Raw genomic sequence first — 19,149 nt, 5'->3', positions numbered from 1 at the left:
GCATAGAGAGAGCTGATGTTCCTCAGGCTTTGAAGGCTGAAGAAGCTAGAATATTATCAATGCAAAAGGAGGAGGAGGAGGAGATCACCACCATCACCACCACCATCATCACCACCACCACCACCATCACTACCATCATCACCACCACCACCACCACCACCATCAGCAGCAGCAGCAGCAGCAGCAGCAGTTAGTGAGAAACAAAGATAGCCATACAAAGCTACCCTTCTTTTCCTTAGACCTCTTTATACCTGTATTGCCCACTCTAGGGAAGGAAGAAAACTCTTCCTTCAGTTAATCCTTCGGAAAAGATATCCCCCATATACTCACCTATAGGAGATACTTGGTTAATTGTAATCTGATTAAACTGGCAATCAAGTTTAACTGTCACAATAGACAGGTTAGTGATACGGAGGTATTTGTTGTGCTATTGAACACCAAGAGTTAAAATGTTCCTATCATTTCTGAAAGTTCCATTAGTGGTAATACTTAGAGGAGTTAGCTCTTGAACCTTTTAGGAGGTTGTGGTAAGGGTCATTGTGTTCCCATCTCCTCAGTTGCACATCTCACAATGACTTGTCTTGCTGGTGGAGAGGCTGTGCCTTACAAGAAGATCACAGGCACCTCTGCCCATTTCCATTATACTTGGGCATATGGCTTGCTCTTCACAACGAACCATGAGCGTAACCGATCTGCTTAGCCAGAAAGGGGAAGCTCTAAGGCTTCATGAGTTTTGCCATGGTCTCTTCCCCTTGTCCTGAGACCAGCAGTGCATACAACAGGCAGAAAACAAAGCAGAGAGCCACTATAGTCAGTATGTAATTTAGAGCAAGATAACCTTTCAGGGTGGATGGCTACTCTTGGCTGTCACCTTGACTGGATCTGGGAAGAACTACAATCCAGAAATGAGGAGACCACCTATGGTTTGAAGTGGGTGGGTCCGCTTCTATTCCAAACTTTTGAGGTGATCTGGATTTTGAGGTGGGAAGACATAACGTTAATTTGGGCCACACTTTCTGCTGGAAGCTTATATAACAACACGGAAAAAGGAAGTTTTTGCTTTTTGCTGTTTGCTCTTGCCTTGCTAGCACATCCATTCATTCACTGCTATTGGAGCCTTCCTCTTTGGGATTCCAGTAATTACTGAAGACAAGCTGAGACATCTTGTCTTGTAAAACTGAGTAACTACTGGATTATTGACTTTCCCTTCACAGATATCTATTGTTAGATTTTTGGATGGCGGTCTATAAGTCATTCTATTAAATTCCATATATATCAAATTTATAAATGTGCATATATGTGTATTATTATATATAGGATACATAAATTCTATAAATTCTGTAACTCTGGGGAACCCTGATTAACATATAAGTTTAGTTCTTACTTTGAGTATCATCATCACCTGATAAGTCACTTGATACAAATATGGATTCATTTTCAGAGTCTAGAAACAGGAGGTACCCAGTTATTTTCATCTATGGTATTTTGCACAGGGCTGGGCTAGAAGCCAGAGTCACAAGAGCAGACCATAATGATGACACCACTGACAGTTGAGTTCACATATCACCCAGAGAACAAAAGGGTTGCCCCTGGGTAAATTGGCTAACCTGTGTAATAGACAAGAGCAGCAGTCTGTGGAGTTCATTCTATTATGGAGGTCTAGAATCTGAGTGGCTTTATCCCTCGTATGTGAATAGCCCTCAGATGAAGAGCCCTCTGTGTGGAAGGACTTGCTTCCTGCAGTCAAGTGATGCTCCCCATTTATACTAATAACCTCTTTGCTGTCAGAGAGATTTCTCTCTTTTATTTTGAGAGAATTTTCATTCTGTTTCAATTATACCTTTATTTTTTTTCAGTTTCAGTAGATCAATATTAAATATGAATATGGATCACGGGCTAAAGTAGGCAATGAATTAATGAGTTGTCCCCTGTAATGTGGCAGATGGGGGGGTGTTCTCAGGTTCTTTGTTTGATGACTTACATTGTTTTTACTTTTATTTTTCTATTTTGAATCTTATGCTGGGAAAAAAACAGATATGATGAGACTCCTTTCCTTTTAGGTTGGACCCTTGCTACTCATGATAAGTAAGGTAATGTTAAAATCATGAGCTCTATGGAGAATTAGAGATAGCTTTAAATCTCTTGGGTGTCCTGGGTTGTGGAGCTTTGAGCTGATTAATAATACATCTCTCCATAATAAAGTTGGGCGCTAACATGCTAGGATGAACTGTTGCCTAGTTCATTCTGACTGACATAAAATGCCATTTCACAAATTCTAACAGCTGTGACCACTAGGGCAATGACTCTCTCTACCTCACACTTCTCTACTGGCTTCAAAAACAAGTACTTTTTCTAGATGAGTCAGTGAATACAACTTATGGGTGAATTTTAACCAAACAATCCACACAGCTTTTGAAATGCATACATTAGGAACCCATGCATAAAGAAAAATGTCTAAATATTTGCTTAGAAATTATTTTTGCATCCTACTTGACACAGGAACACCTCTGAGTGTTGTTGGGTTCATGGCAGTGTTAATTCGAGTTGAGTTAATTTGAATCCCATTCTTTTTAGGTTGCATGCTAATGTTATTCCCAGAGAAACCACTAAGAAAATAACTCACAAAGGCCACCTGTAGAAAGAGAAAATGTGTGAAAGCCAATGAGATCCTAGCAAAAATGCCCAGTGTACAAGAAAGCAGTACTGTGGGACTGGCGGCAGACAGGAAGAAGATAGAAGAATTCAGATGGTCAAATAGCAGAAGTAACTCTAACGTTATTAGTCTGTATTTAGTAAGAATAAATAGATCAAACGATTCCTAGAAATAGAAATTGACAAAGCAAAGATAAATCCATGATCCAAATATATGATGCGTATAAGAGACAGATTTTGTGGAAAGACAGTTAAGCAGTAGGAGCTGGAGATTCCAATATTCAAACTCTGTTTTAACCATTCTTTTTTATTGATTGTGAATTTTATGTATGCATATAATATTCTTTGATTTTACGTGTGTGTGTGTGTGTGTGAGAGAGAGAGAGAGAGAGAGAGAGAGAGAAAGAGAGAGAGAGAGAGAGAGAGAGAGAGAGAGAGATTCAGAGAGACAGAGATATTTTCTTCATGGAATATCTTGGTTTCTCCAGCTGTGGTGACTGAAAATTTTACTGGGTATAGCAGTCTGGGCTGTCATCTGTGGTCGTGTAGGTTCTGCAAGTCATCTGTCCAGGATATTCTGGCTTTTAGAGTCTCTGTTGAGAAGTCAGGTGTAATTTTGATACATCTGCCTTTATATGTTACTTGGCCTTTTCCCCTTACAGTTTTTAATATTCTTTCTTTGTTCTTTATATTTAGTGTTTTGATTATGATATGGCAGGAGGATTTTCTTTTTTTAAATTAGGTTTTTTATTAATTACTTTATTTATTTACATTCAAAATGTTGTCCCCTTCCTAGTGCCCCCTCCATGAGTTCTTCACTCCATCTCTCTTCTCCTTTGCTTCTAAGAGATTAGTCCTCCATCCACCCACCTACTCCCACGTCATCCTGCTAGCATCCCCTATACCTGGGGCATTAAGTTTCTACAGGATTAAACACAGCCTTTCTCACTGAGCCCAGACAAGGCACTTCTCTGCTACATGTATAGTGGGGGACACTGACCAGCCTTGTATGGTTGGTGGCTTAGTCTCTGGGGTTTCTAAGGGGCCTGGTTAGTTGATACTGTTGTTCTTCCTGTGGGGTTGCAATCCCTTTCAGTTCCTTCAGTCCTTCCCCTAACTCTTCCATAGGGGTCATTTATTTCAATCCAGTGGCTGACTGTAAGTATATACTGGTCCAATATATTTGGTGTTCTGTAGCTTCTTGTATATTTATGATCATCTCTTTCTTTAGGTTGGTCAAGTTTTCTTCTATGATTTTGTCAAAGATGTTTTCTGGCCCCTTGAACTGGGAGTCTTTACCCCTCTTCTATTCCTATTATTCTTAGGTTTGGTCTTCTCATTGTGTCCCAAATTTCATAAATGCTTTGGGTTAGAAACTTTTTATACTTGGCATTTTCTTTGATGAATCTATACCTTCTATGATATCTTCTATGTCTGAGATTCTCTCTTTCATCTCTTAAACTCTGTTGGTGATGCTTATGTATGTAGTTCCTAAGTCTAACAGAAGAGAAAGTGGGCAATAGCCTTGAACACATTGGCACAGGAGAAAATTTCCTAAACAGAATATCAAGATCCAGGCTCTAAGATCAACAATTGATAAACAGGACCTCATAAAACGTAAACACATCTGTAAGGAAAAGGACACTGCCAATAGGGCAAAATGGCAATCTACAGATTGGGAAAAGATCTTCACCAACTCTACATTCAATAGAGTGCTAATTTCCAAAATATATAAAGAACCTAAGAATTTATACTCCAAAAAATCAAATAATCCATTTAAAATGGGGTATAATGTTAAACAGAGAATTTTGAATGGCTGAGAAGAACTTAAAGAAATGTTCAACATCCTTAGTCATCAGGGAAATGCAAATCCAAGCAACCCTGAGATTCCACCTCACACCAATCAGAATGGCTAAGGAAAAAACCTCAAATGAGAATGTGGAGAACAGGGAACACTCCTCCATTGCTGGTAGAATTACAAACCTTTACAACCACTCTGGAAATTAATCTAGTTCTACCTGAAGACCCAGCTATAATACTCCTGGATATGTACCCAAAAGATGACAACCCAAGATGTCCCTCAACCAAAGAATGGGTATAGAAAATGTGGTTCACTTACACTATAGTTGTTAAATGATTCTCTTCAGCTGTTAAAAATAAGGACATCATGAACTTTGTAGGAAAATGGTTGGAACTAAAAGATATCATCCTGAGTGAGGTAACCCAGAGCCAAAAGGACATAGATGCATGGTATGTACTCACTGATAAGTGACTACTAACCACCATAAAGTACAGAATACTCACGGTACCATCCACAGACCCTAAGAAGGAAGGCCCAAGTGAAGGTGCTTGAATCCCACTTAAAGTAAATAATCATTGGAAGCCGAGGGAGGTAGGGAGGGATCTGCTGAGAGAGAGAGGAGGAGGAGGAGGGGAAAAGTGAAGCAGGATCAGGTATGGTTGAGACAGAAGAGGGTTTCAGAGGGCCAGGAGAATGAGTGGAAATATGCAGGTGCCAGGAGCAGGGGTGAAAGTAACCTCTAGAAAGTCCTAGAGACCTGGGATGGGGGAGGCTTCCAGAACTCAATGTGGTGATCTTAGCTGTAATGCCCAACAGTGGGATGCAGAAATGAAGAGACCATGTCCACTAGTCAGACAGGACCCCCAGTAGAGGGAGGGGGACACAAATCAACCTAACAAAACTTACAACCCGATATTGTTCCTGTCTAAAAGAAATGCAGAGACAAAACTGGAGCAGAGACTGAAGGAACAGCTGAACAGTGAGCAGCCCAACTTGGGATCCTTCCCAGTGATAGGCACCAATCCCTGACACTATTACTAAAGCTATGTTCTGCTGATAGCCAGGAGACTAGCACAGCTGTCCTCTGAAAGGCTCCACCAGAAGCTGGCTGAGACAGATGCAGATACTCACAGCCAACCAAAGAGTACCCACAGGATGGTCTGAGGCCCCTAGCACGTGTGTATCAGAGGGCTGTCTTGTCTGGCCTCAGTGGGAAGTGGTACACCTAATCCTTTAAAGATTTGATGCCTCAGGGAGGGGGTACACCTGGGGAAGTATCCTCTCAGAGGAGGTAGGTATAGGGAAGAAGTGTGAGAAGGGGATCAGGGGAGGGGCAACATTTGGTATGTAAAAAATTAATTAATTAATTATAAAATAGAACCCAATGAATTCACTTAGTGGTGCCATTGTGTGTGTGTGTGTGTGTGTGTGTGTGTGTATTGAGTCACCTATTAAAGCATGAAGATTCTCTCACGGGTCACATCTCTGAGGAAAAGGCCTTCAGGCAGGCAACCAGTAGCCCCTCAGCTAGGGACGGCGTTTCATTGGCCCTTCCTTGTGTCACACTTGGAGATTACACAGCATTCTTGTTGTGTCTGAAAACACTGTTCTGGTATAATGTTCCCCTACCTACAGCTCTTAGAATCTTCCTTCCCCTTGGTCCCGGATGATGATCTCCTTGGGAGGAGGGTGTTATGATTGTAATGATGAAAGAGGAGGTAGGACAAGTGAGCACAGGTCAACAGGGAAGCAGAAGACTGGGACAGCACAGAAAACCCACCATAGCTGCCAGGTATCCAGATAGGATTATATACCAGAGAGGTGGGCTGCACACTTACTTATGAGAGGTGGGGAGTAGCCACCCATTCTTTGACATACACCTGGAATGCATGGGATGTTCTGCAGGGACTAGGCTGTGAAAGGGCCTCATCAAACATGAAACAGTTTGAAATTTATATGTCTACAATGTTTCCTCACCACATGGCATTAAATTAAATAAATAATAGGAAAATGGGGGTTGAAAATACACACACACACACACACACACACACACACACATGAATGTCTTGCATATGCTATCTGAATGGCTATCATGCTCTTAATTTGTTCTGAATCCCTCTTTATTTGAGTATTCTTCATACAAACTCATACATGATATATATTTTTAATTTTTGGCTTGATTTACTAATCAGTCCAGACCAGGAGGTGTACATTTAGTGCACAGAGAAGCATTTCTACAAGTTCGGTTTTCCTGGGACTTCAATGGCCTCTCCTCTGGTTAATGTTCTACTTAATGTTGATCATTAGCTGTAGCAATTGGAAGCCAATTGTTGTTCTAACAGGCTGCGACAGGATGGAAGGAAAGTCATTCGCAAGAGCTGGGTGATGTCAGCGTGCTTTTCAGCTCCAGGAAAGAAAGAGAAGAAAGGATTTAGTCGTGATTTAAAGTGTTAGCATAAGCAAGGCTGAAAGAGAGTACTTAAGACCCTAATGAAACTAATATATTTCCGGCAGAGAGAAGGTGTTTCAGATTTGTCTTTTTCCCAAAGAAAGACACAGACTCCGCTGCCCTGCTGACAGCTGACTGGCTGGTAGCTCTGAGTGATGTGGAACACTGCAGCCAACATGATTTTCGCCCTCTCTTCTCATTGCCGTTAATGATTGGGACACTTAGAGTCTGGGGTGAATGTTTCCTCTCGAGTCGACATGTCTGGCTTATTCTTTGATCCTCTAATATCACTCTGTAAACTTAAAAGAATTCAAATTTATAAGGAAAGGGAACTGAATTCTTTCAGTGACCTTTTAAATAATCAACTGTCCCCAAGTTCTGTGTCAGCCCTTATTCTAAGAAAACTCCTGCTGTCTCCCAGCAGCCCTTCATTTGCCATGTCCTGCAGGATGCACGGCTGTCTTTTCTCTGAATGGAAGGAAATAAGTTGCTTTGGAGATCAGCTCTATGGCTGCCTTGGTGTTGAGTTGTGCTGTCTTCAAGTCCACACTTTCCCTTCTCTTTACATTCCTTAGAAATAAAACAGGATTTCATTTTAAGATGGAAATGAAATATATTATGAAACTAAAAATAAGGAAAAGGCAATATTTATACATGCATGCACACAACATACATGCACACAGACACATAGACACAAACTCCAAAAAATAGACATTCATACACACAAAGACACATTCCCATGCATGTCAGACACACACAGGGTCACACAAACATAGACACAGGGACACATAGAAACACACAACCTACCTCACATGTGCACAGACACATGTATACATATGCAAATACACACAAAGACATACAAACAGATATATAGACAGACACACATACCTTACATAGATACATGTACAAGCATGCATACATACAAACAGATACACATATATAGGCTACATGCAGAAACAGACATAAACATACATTTACACATAGAAACAGACATGCAAATACACACACATAAATATACACATAAACACGGGCACACGTAGAAGCACAAACACACACATTGACACACAAGCACAAACATACAAACATGAGTATACACACGTTTTCCTCCACATACATATAGAGACACAGACACCTACAAACACACATAAATAATACATACATATACATAGGCACACTCCCCATACACATGTACACTTAAACACACACATACACACAAACAGGCAGACAAACACACATACATAAACACATAGATACACATATATAGACAGAGACACAGGCACACACACACACACACACACACACACACGTGTTGTATTCACAGCACTGCCTTGTTTCTCTTAGCTAATGTGATCTCCTTATGTTTTCCATATAGTCTTCTACGACCCTATTGTTTCCACGCCCTCTGTTCTTGCAAAGGTTAACATGGTCTGAGTGTCTGAATTGTGTCACTTTTCATGTCATTTCTGACCATACTTGGTACCCTACACTTTATGTATCATGGTCTCTACTTAGCAGGACAAAAAAGGGTAATGCAGAAGTGAGGTAGGGAAGAACTATGACTGGATTCACATCTGGGTTGATTGGAACGCAATGGTTTGCTTATGCCCTCTGTTGCACACTGTGCTCTCTACCAGCTTCGCAAGGAGACAACTCCCCACTTGAGAAACACTCCAATGCAACCTGTTTCTTCTGGGAAATCTGTTTTCAGGTTGTGGTGCATTCTTCAAACTCCTGCACAGTTCTCCTTGCTATTAATTATTCTTCAACTAGATTGAGTGTGCCTAGAGATAATTGTGGTTTGGCTGGTCTTTTAATTTTTATTTATTTAATTTTATTTGAATGCGTGGTTTTGCCTGCATGCATGTTGTAGTCTATCTGAGTGCCTGCTTCCTGCAGAGGGCAGAAGAGGGCACCAATCAGATCCCTGATCCTGGAGACGCAGTTGGTTGTGAGTCGCTATGTAGGCTCTGAGAATTGAACCTGAGTCCTCTGCAGGAGCAATCATGCTCTGAAACACTGAGACATCTCTCCAGACCCTGAGGTTGGCATTTTTTAAAAAAGGATTCTGAGATGAACTTGTGCACATGTATTTGCAGTGAATGGCATTAAATAATATACCTTCAAAGAGCTAAGGAGCACAGGCTAGGCAGAGGGAGCAGGTAGACAGAGTGCTGAGATGGTGATGTAAGAACTGGACACAGGCCTAATGGGAGATCCAATGTGACTTGGAGATACACCAATGGGAGGAATTGTGGCACTCAGTCTCCTGGCTTCCTGTTTGGTGAAGGGCCTTCTTCCTTTCACCCACTACACCATCCTTGTCCTATATCATAACATGGTACGCTAGGGTATTAGTGTTTTTTTCAAAATACTCATGGCAGCCTAATACAGGAATAAAATGAGAGGAAAGATCATCTGTGTTCATTTCCTCCTACGATTCCACAGAAATTCGGTCACAGGATGCACATTGTCATTCACATGGGCGGTTTTGTTTCTTAGTTGCATCCATCACATAGATTGCCATTGTTTAACTGAATACACCTTTATTTATTTATTTTTTTTTCATTTATAGACCTTTATTACTAAGAGACAGTGCCACTTGTCTTATGGTACATAATAAACTATCCTGAGACCTAGTAGTTTAAAACTTTGTTCTTTCAGGCCTCCATTACTGGGAGTTGAGAAATGGCTATCCTGGGCAGTCACAGCTGAGTGCTCACTAAGGCCACTCTCATCTGAAGCCTGGCGTGAGGCAGAAAGCCCACCTAGAGGGGGTGGGCAGGATACTCCTATGTCAAGCAAGACGATGGTGGCTACACCAAGGCCTTGGTTTCTCTTCACATAAGCCTCTCCAGAGGGTGCCTTGTGTATCCCTTTGTTTTTTTTTTTTTTTTTTTTTAATTAACTTGAGTATTTCTTATATACATTTCGAGTGTTATTCCCTTTCCCGGTTTCCGGGCAAACATCCCCCTCCCCCCTCCCCTTCCTTATGGGTGTTCCCCTCCCAACCCTCCCCCCATTGCCGCCCTCCCCCCATAGACTAGTTCACTGGGGGTTCAGTCTTAGCAGGACCCAGGGCTTCCCCTTCCACTGGTGCTCTTACTAGGATATTCATTGCTACCTATGGGGTCAGAGTCCAGGGTCAGTCCATGTATAGTCTTTAGGTAGTGGCTTAGTCCCTGGAAGCTCTGGTTGCTTGGCATTGTTGTACTTTTGGGGTCTCGAGCCCCTTCAAGCTCTTCCAGTTCTTTCTCTGATTCCTTCAATAGGGGACCTATTCTCAGTTCAGTGGTTTGCTGCTGGCATTCGCCTCTATATTTGCTGTATTCTGGCTGTGTCTCTCAGGAGCGATCTACATCCGGCTCCTGTCGGTCTGCACTTCTTTGCTTCATCCATCTTGTCTAATTGGGTGGCTGTATATGTATGGGCCACATGTGGGGCAGGCTCTGAATGGGTGTTCCTTCAGTCTCTGTTTTAATCTTTGCCTCTCCCTTCCCTGCCAAGGGTATTCTTTTTCCTCATTTAAAGAAGGAGTGAAGCATTCACATTTTGATCATCCGTCTTGAGTTTCGTTTGTTCTAGGGATCTAGGGTAATTCAAGCATTTGGGCTAATAGCCACTTATCAATGAGTGCATACCATGTATGTCTTTCTGTGATTGGGTTAGCTCACTCAGGATGATATTTTCCAGTTCCAACCATTTGCCTACGAATTTCATAAACTCGTTGTTTTTGATAGCTGAGTAATATTCCATTGTGTAGATGTACTGAATACACCTTTAAACCCAGCACTCTGGAGGCAGAGACAGGAAGATCCCCAGGAGTTCCAGGTCAGCATGGTCAATACAGTCAGCTCTAGGCCAGTCAGCGTTGCACAGTGAGACTCTACTTCAAAAACCAATTTCTGTGTAGGTAAACGTGTTTGCGTGTGTGTGTGTGTGTGTGTGTGTGTGTGTGTGTGTGTTTGTGTGGTGTGTGTGTGTGTGGTATGTGTGTGTGGTGTATGTGTGTGTGTATTCGTGTGTGGTGTGGTGTGCGTGCGTGTGTGTGCGTGTGCGTGTGTGTGTGTGTGTGTTGTGTAGAGGTCACAGGGCAGTCTTAGGTGTTGATCCTCACTTTCTGTCTTGTTTGAGACAAGTTCTCTTACTATATACTGCTGGACACACTGGGTTAGTAGCACCCACAAGTTTTCAGGTATTATCCGTCCAGAGGAGAGCTGGGATTGCAAACATATATCATCCTATCCAGCTTTACATGGGTTCTGTGGATTTGAACTCACTTCACCCAATGAGCCTTCTTCCCAGTCTGATCATGTGTTCTTCCATACTTTAAGGTCTGAGAACCCAGAGATATCTGGGTAGCAATAGGAAGTGAAACTCCAAGCATCAAGCATAGTACCCAAGAGAGAAAGAAGATAGATGCATTGGCTAATAAACACATTCTTGTTTACACTTCTAAAACTAAATAAGAGGTATTACCTTCCTGTGATATCACACAAAAATATCAGTCAAGCATTTAAACACACATAGATGATGGGGACAAAGACTCCATGTGGACCATGGAGAGAGTTGCTTTTTCTCCATTCTTTTCAAGAGATCCCTCCAAAGATGCAATCTTTGTGACTTTGGCAGAAAGGGATACAGTGGCTGATTTCAGATAGGAGGGCTACTCTTCACTTATTTTGTATCACATAGCATAAGTGGAGGAGATCTTTATGACTTCATTTCTTTCTAGACCCCTTCCTCCCCTTCCTAGCACAGAAGGAAGGATTTTCCCAATTTGAAGGAAAAACAACAACAAAACAAAACAAAACAAAACAAAAACCAAAGCAACCGCAAACAAGCTGGAATCCCTTCATTGCTACCTCAACCAGTGACCTCACTTCTCCCTGTCACAGCTCGGTTTTGGAAGATAATCTTCCTTCTCACTGCTCCATCCATGAATGTCTCCTTCTACAGATAGTGAGTTTTGTCATGGTGGAACCATTCTCATCAAATATTATGGTGACTAGTATGACCAAGTAGCTCATCATCTAAACAAGATGTATTTGCAAATGAAAGGAGCATTACTAGTAATCAAACATCCATGGGGCCTTTAAAGACAAATAGGGCATCTAGTCATGATGCATACAACCTCCTGGCAAGAAAGTCAAAGAGGTTTGATTTTATGAAGAAAATGATTTTGTTGTGGATATGATTGCTGACACTGATTACCAATTTGTCAGGACCTAGAACCCCGAAATCCACCAAAGAGGAAATGGAGCTGGGCAATACTGTGAGGAATTTTCCAGAGTATGTTAAGTGAGATGGAAAGGCCCATCCTGATTGTTGAGCGGTGTCATCTCCTGGGCTGTGGTCTCAGTCTGAAGACAGAGAAGAAAGTCAGCTGATTACCAGCATTCATCTCTGTCATTCCCAACAGTGGACACAGGGTGCTCATCTGCTCCAATCCTCTGCTGCTGAGGCTTCCCTGTGGTGATTGACTGTAGCTTTGATTCCCTGTTGTGAATGACTGTACTTTTGAGCCCTGAGCAAGAACAGACGCTTTCTCATTTAAGTTGCATTTGTCAGGCATTTTATTACAGCATCAAGAAATGCAGCCAATGCAATGGACTTCCTTCCAACTTCTCTGTTTCTTCTTTACTTCATAATCTGTTGTTATTTGATGCTAGCAATTGCATGCTAACATATCACCTGTAGTCTTAGCATTTATGGTGGTTGAGATAGGAGGGTTGAACTAACTGCATATTAAGATTCCATCTCAAACATATAAATTAAATAAATATAACACCAAGAATAATCTCAAAATCTTAGCACACATATCTAAAAAACTATACATTTCTTATTCTCATCTGATGTGGCCTATGTGGTCATTCGAAGATCTTCTAAATATGGCCTTGAGCTTATCCTGACATTACCTAGCCATGTAATTGGGAGGTCAAAGAGAACGTGGAAAAGGAAACACTCTCCTTATTTCCTTGGCTCATTGAATGATTCTATTTACACATCATTTTAAGATCTTTAAATTAAGAAATTTCCACATGGCTTCATCAAAATGCAAAGTAATTAAGAAGAATTCATTAATTCGATACAAAGCCAAAAAAACAGGGTTGTGAACATCTGGCCACTCCCTGGGATGCCATCTTTCTTGCCCTCTTCCTTCTCAACCCATATTGAGTCCTCTTCTTCATCCTGCTTCTTGCTCCTCTTTGAGAGATAGAAAGTCCATGCTCTTTTCAATATTGCTAGCTTTTATTTAAGACTCAAAATCACCACCATAGTTCTGCAGTCACCAACTTTTCTCTTTGCTAGTATAATGCTTCTCTTTTAGTCTTAAATCCCGGACCACAAAGTAAGCCCCAAATTCCTCAGCCTGAAGTAAAAGTTCTCACGTTGTAGAGATTTATTATATCTTATTATATTTGATATAGTTGTTCTTTAAGTGGACCTAGGTCACGTCAAGGTTCCTGGACAATCTTACATGTGTTTTCAAATAGTTTACTTCATTCATTCAAGTGTCTTTAAATAATCAGCTACAGTTGTTCCATTCTCATTTTAAGTCATAGTGCCTTTCTGTGTATGAAGACACAAGAGTACACAGGTACATGAATGAGTGTGCGCACACACACACACACACACACCACACCACACCACACACACACACACCCACACACACACACACACACACACACACACACACACACACTTTTTTAAAAAAAAAAGGAAAAAAGAAAACTAGAGGCTGGAGTGATGTCTCAGTGGTTAAGAGGAAGTGTAGAGGACAGAGTTCAGTTCCTAGTATCCACAATGCACAGCACAACCAAGCTGTAATAGTAGGTGATCTAATATCCCCTTCTGGTCTCTGCAGGTGCTGCCCTCTATGTACACATATTCTCCACTCCCCTATGCACATAGATAAAGAGAAAATAAACCTTTAAGAAACAAAAGAATCAATCATCCATATTTCAGTTAATGCTGAATAATCAGTATTAACTATTGAAAAAGGGTCAGAACAAAAACAGTAAGACAAAATTGGGCTCAGCACAGTTGGTATTCTTGTCTCCTTAGACATAGGAGGACCAGGCTCAGCACAGGTAGTTGGTATTCTTGTCTCTTTAGATGTACGAGGAAATGCAATCTTCATTTTCACTCTCTCATACATCTCTGATTGGTTATTTTGTTTATCAGAGGACTTTATTGCAAAAGATCACATTTTAAATGAAAGAAGCCCTTCTGTTGGGAAGAAAAAATGAAACTACTTTGAAACAAATTAATTTTTTTTTACATTTGAAAAGGAATCTCGTGGGCCAAGCCTGCACTGGTTCACCGGTTCCTGGATAATACCCACCCCCCGGACTAAGCTGCAGAACGGATTCCTATCTCAATGTAGAAAGGACTTGCTTCCTCTAAAGATCTGCCCCGCTACAGTTCATAGTCAGCTCAAGAGCCACTTGTCAGAAGAATGTCAATGATAATAGCAATTTTCCCAAAGTAGTAACATTCAACACAAACGATCCTGTTGCACTTCCTCTATGAGACTAACCACCATCTTGAAAGTATTTTAGCTTAACCATGTGACTGGTTTACTTAAACTGTACTTGAGTTGGACATTGCAGACTTCTTTTCCTCATGTGTCTGAAAATTTAGACATGCTGGAGAATATTGATGTATTTCCTTATAGAGACAGGGGTAGCTAAGCTTCGGGAAAGATGGGAGGCTATGTTAGATCAATATGTTAATGCAGTAAGTAGCAGATCAGGGAGTTCACCTTGATTACCCTGATATAAAATGGAGGTAGAGAAGACGCAGGCAATGACGAAGACAGAAGTCAGGTGGACTGGAGAGTTGGAGACAGGCTGTAGAATGCTATGGTGGAGCATCGAGTTGCATGGGAGGAAGGACGAGCTAGGTTTAACATCAGGCTTTACCAAGAGGTATTCCTATGTTTCTACAGGTTTCCCTTAAGCCACGTTAGCTGTGTCTGTGCCTAGACCATGATTTGATGTAACCAGAATCTGCATCTTCTCTCGGTCTAGTCTATACACCCAGACTCCAGGAGAGAACAAGACAGAAAACACTTTTAATATCATTTCTATTCCTCTTTATAGACAGTCAATGCATGAATCCGGTAAATTGCATTTCTATGGACATTTTAGATTCCTGTGCCTTTCAACTCTGATTGTTAACATTATGACCTGCGATCTATTTCTCTTAACTGGATTTATTTAACTATTTCTTCAAAAAGATATCATATTCATTTATTTATTCGTGTGTGTGTGTGTGTGTGTGTGTGTGTGTGTGTGTGTGTGCGATCTGACTTGATGACAAGTGCCTTTCCACACTTAACCCTATCCTTTTTATTTCTTGTTCATGTCACAATGTGCTTTATAATTTTAGCATTTGGGTGATCTTGAGAAGAATCTTCCAGGGAATGTCTCACTTTCTCTATCTCTTCTTATGGTCCACAGGTTCTGGGGGTTGGTTCTAATCACTATGATTTCAGAATCTTGACCCAAATGAAAAAGTGTAATTCTTTTCATTCTTATTTTTTAAATCAGCAGAGAAGGTATTAGGTCTCACTGTGGTATTTTCAGACAAGGGGTGTTTTGGAACAGTCCTCTTCCCCCTCATTTGCTCTAACTCTGACATCCCTGGCTCCTCCCTCCCCCACCCCTCCAGTCTCCTCTCCACACTCATAAAATTATAGAGTTTTGTTGGCAATACAGACGTGAATGTTATCACAGATACCACAGTAGGCTTGATGCATGCCTATATATGGAAATGGTCACCATTTATGATCAGACAGAGAACACTAAGGATGAATAAACATTCCTTTCACAATAAGAACAAATATATGTTTAATTTGAGAATGTATCATGTCATTAATATATTAAAGCTTGGTTTATGAATATGTAATACTTAGCAATTACTCAAAGACCTTAGACAAAGTAACAAAACTTTGTTACAGTGAATAAAAGTCTAAATTAAACTTCTGCACTTCAAGTCTTGATACTAAATATACCTACAGAAAATTCCCCAGGTCAATAAATTTCTATTAAAAATATGAGGAAACTGGGAATGGTAACTCACACCTGTACCCCCCAGAATTTGGGTAGGTAAGATATGAGGATTATTATCATAAACTATGTAGAACGATGATCTCAAAAATTTAATAGGAGGGCAAGCAAGATGGCTCAGTGGGTAAAGGTGCCTACCACAAAACCTACATTCACTCCACAGAACCCTAATGGTAGATGGATTGAATAGATTCCTGAAAGTTGTCATCTGATCTTTACACATGTGCAAAGGAACATAAACATCATACACACACACACACACACACACACACACACACAATTAATAGTGATATTAAAGAATAAAGAACTTAACACTAACTTTTACATGTTGACATTAGAAGTGTGGATAGGCAGGACTCACTTCTACTAGACATGTTTTATTGCATATGAACTATCAGAACATGAGATGTGCATGCATGGTCAAATAGATTAGGACAAGCACTCAGGCACAGATAGTCATACATAGGTATGTAATGCATTGTAAGAGTAACACCACACAGGATAGACTCCCCAATTTATAGATTACATGTGAACACTGACTGTTAATATTGCCCACATGTCACTCTTCTCCTTGTGCTACCCATCAAAATGAATTAAAAAAAATAAAGAATTGATTATTGTGGGAAACTACAGGAGAATACCGTTGTGACCCTGAGGGAGTCACTAACTGGATACACACATGCATGCAAATGTATTCACTCTTAAGGATGAAAAATGCTTTGTGTGTGTGTGTGTGTGTGTGTGTGTGTGTGTGTGTGTGTGTGTGTCACAGTTCACAGGCAGTGTAGGACCTTGTGACATATCCAACTGAATAGTGCTTAGTAACTCTCTTGTGGAAAGAATTTCTAAAATACAAAAGAGCAACTGACCTGCTCAAACATGCGTAAAGAAAACACACAAATGCCATGCCTTTGGAGCAACTGATCCTGGGAAAAAAAACTTTCCTTATTTCAACTTGGAGTTTCTTAATTTGAGTTAACTTGAAAAATAATATCATAAATGGCTACTAGGCACATGTGGGACCATCACAATGATTTGTTGTGCTTATTTTGTCCTGTACTCAGAGGGTGAAAAGTTGAGGAGATCAACTGGGAAGGAAGAGGCACAGGGCAATGAAGACCCCTGTTCACCTCACTGCAGCTCTCAGAGGGAGTTGGTTCCTAAGTGTGAAGAGAAATCAACAGAAGGCTTCACATTCTCCTTATACAGAGGTTGGAAAGAGACAGGGGAGGGGACAGGGAACCATGAGAACAAGTCTGTGCAGGCTTCCCAGCAGTCATAGCTTATCATTGGGGAACAGGTGTAGGTGTGTACTGTTGGGCCACAAGGCTGTGAATGGGGAATTAAAAGAAAATATCCATGAAAATGGAGAGGTGTCTTATGATTGACATTGATAGACCTGTGAAAAGACAAGAGCTGTCCTCGAGTTGCTCTTCAAAATATGAGACAGTTGGGTAGCAAAGGACTGTCATGATTAAACTGCAAATAAGGGTGAGCTTCCTTGGGAATGGACTGTGCACACTGGAAACATAGGAGCTTGTAAAATAAAACATCACATGTCTCCCTCTTCGTTTTTTCTTGTGTCTCCTAATATATATATATATATGTATATATATATATACACACACATATATGTATATATACACACACATATATGTATATATATGTATATATACATAATTTTTTCCTCTGAGGATCCTATCTGTTGCACAACAGTGTGAATGAGTCCCTGTCAATGAATCTGAAGAAGGTTTGAGTCATGGAATCAGATACTGGGTTGTGCACATAAGGGAAGAAATATTTTATAAGATGATAAAAGGGTTTGTTTGGAAAATATGGTTTGTGTGGCTGTGTGCATGTTTGTGTGTGTGTGTGTGTGTCTGTGTGTCTCTGTGTGTCTGTGTCTGTATGTGCAGGTGTATGCAGATGCCGGAAATGAATGTTTCCTCAATCACTCTACACCTTATTTATTTGAGACAGGGTCTCTCACTGAATCTGCTAGGCTAGCTGGCCAACCAGCTTTAGATATCAGCCCGTGTCAGCTGTTCTAGTATAGGAATTACAGAAGAGTGACATAATCTGATCAAGGGTTGGAGAAAATAGAAACTAGCTTGGCAAAGTCAGTAGAGAGGTCAACGGAGCTAGACAGTAATTTTCTCTCCTTTGTCAGGTTATGAGCTGGCAGCAAGGTAGTCTAGTCTCTCCCTCATGAAATAGTAGAAGACAGTGGCAAACCCATTTATTTTCATTTAATGATATTATGTTTAGTGGTGGAACATTCCAAAAATAGCATGCAGAAATTGGCTTAATAATACAAATGCAATCAAATAATCACTGGGATAGGTCTGGGTTAGGAAGGCAAAGACTCCACCACGGTGGAATATGAGTGGCAGCTCTTTTCAGCCCAAAGAGCACAGAACGGGTCTGGTGGAGTTAAAGAGCACAGCTTCATGAGTGTGAGATGTACACCGTCCAACAGGAACCATAATTAGTAGCTTGCACACGTGGCCTAATACCCTGAAGCTGCCATCTTGGAAATGATAGCATTTTAAAACAATGTCTTTCGCGCCTCTCTCTCTCTCTCTCTCTCTCTCTCTCTCTCTCTCTCTCTCTGTGTGTGTGTGTGTGCGTGCATGCACGTGTGCATACTTTGTATGTGTGTGAACTGAAGAGTCTATACCTTATCCTCAATAAAGACTAGTAACAAATAAATGTCCCTGTGTGCTTGGGCCCTGTAGAAGCTCTTGTCTACTCCTTTGCCCTTCATTTCTGATATGTTCTCTTACAAAGAGTGAACTTGAAATAAGAAGTGAGGCCAGGGATAGTAATTCTTCTGGAGAGAACAATTCAGATATAGGAAGAGGGATGCTTAGAAGGACAGTCAGGCCAAGCACGGCTTCCATTCCTTGGGAAATGAGACCAGGTATCATTTTGGAATCACAAGATGAAGCTACTCTTGGCTCCCCATGCTTTCATCATGTCTTAGCACATAGAGGCAGAGAGTAAATCCTGCCCTCATTTTCAGTGATTTGAACCAAATTCCCATGGAGGTTTCCAGCAACTCAGCAAAGTAAAAAGCTTTGCCGGAAATCTCCCACTCCAGAGGACAGACCCACAAGTCGTCAGCATCAGGAGCACGCCACCCACTTCCTACCTCATAATTGTATTTATAA

Source organism: Rattus norvegicus, chromosome 8 (assembly GCF_036323735.1).
Source record: "Rattus norvegicus strain BN/NHsdMcwi chromosome 8, GRCr8, whole genome shotgun sequence".
In the NCBI taxonomy this organism is placed as follows: Eukaryota; Metazoa; Chordata; class Mammalia; order Rodentia; family Muridae; genus Rattus; species Rattus norvegicus.
The sequence above is the reverse complement of the archived record's forward strand: the minus strand, read 5'-3'. Positions refer to the sequence as shown.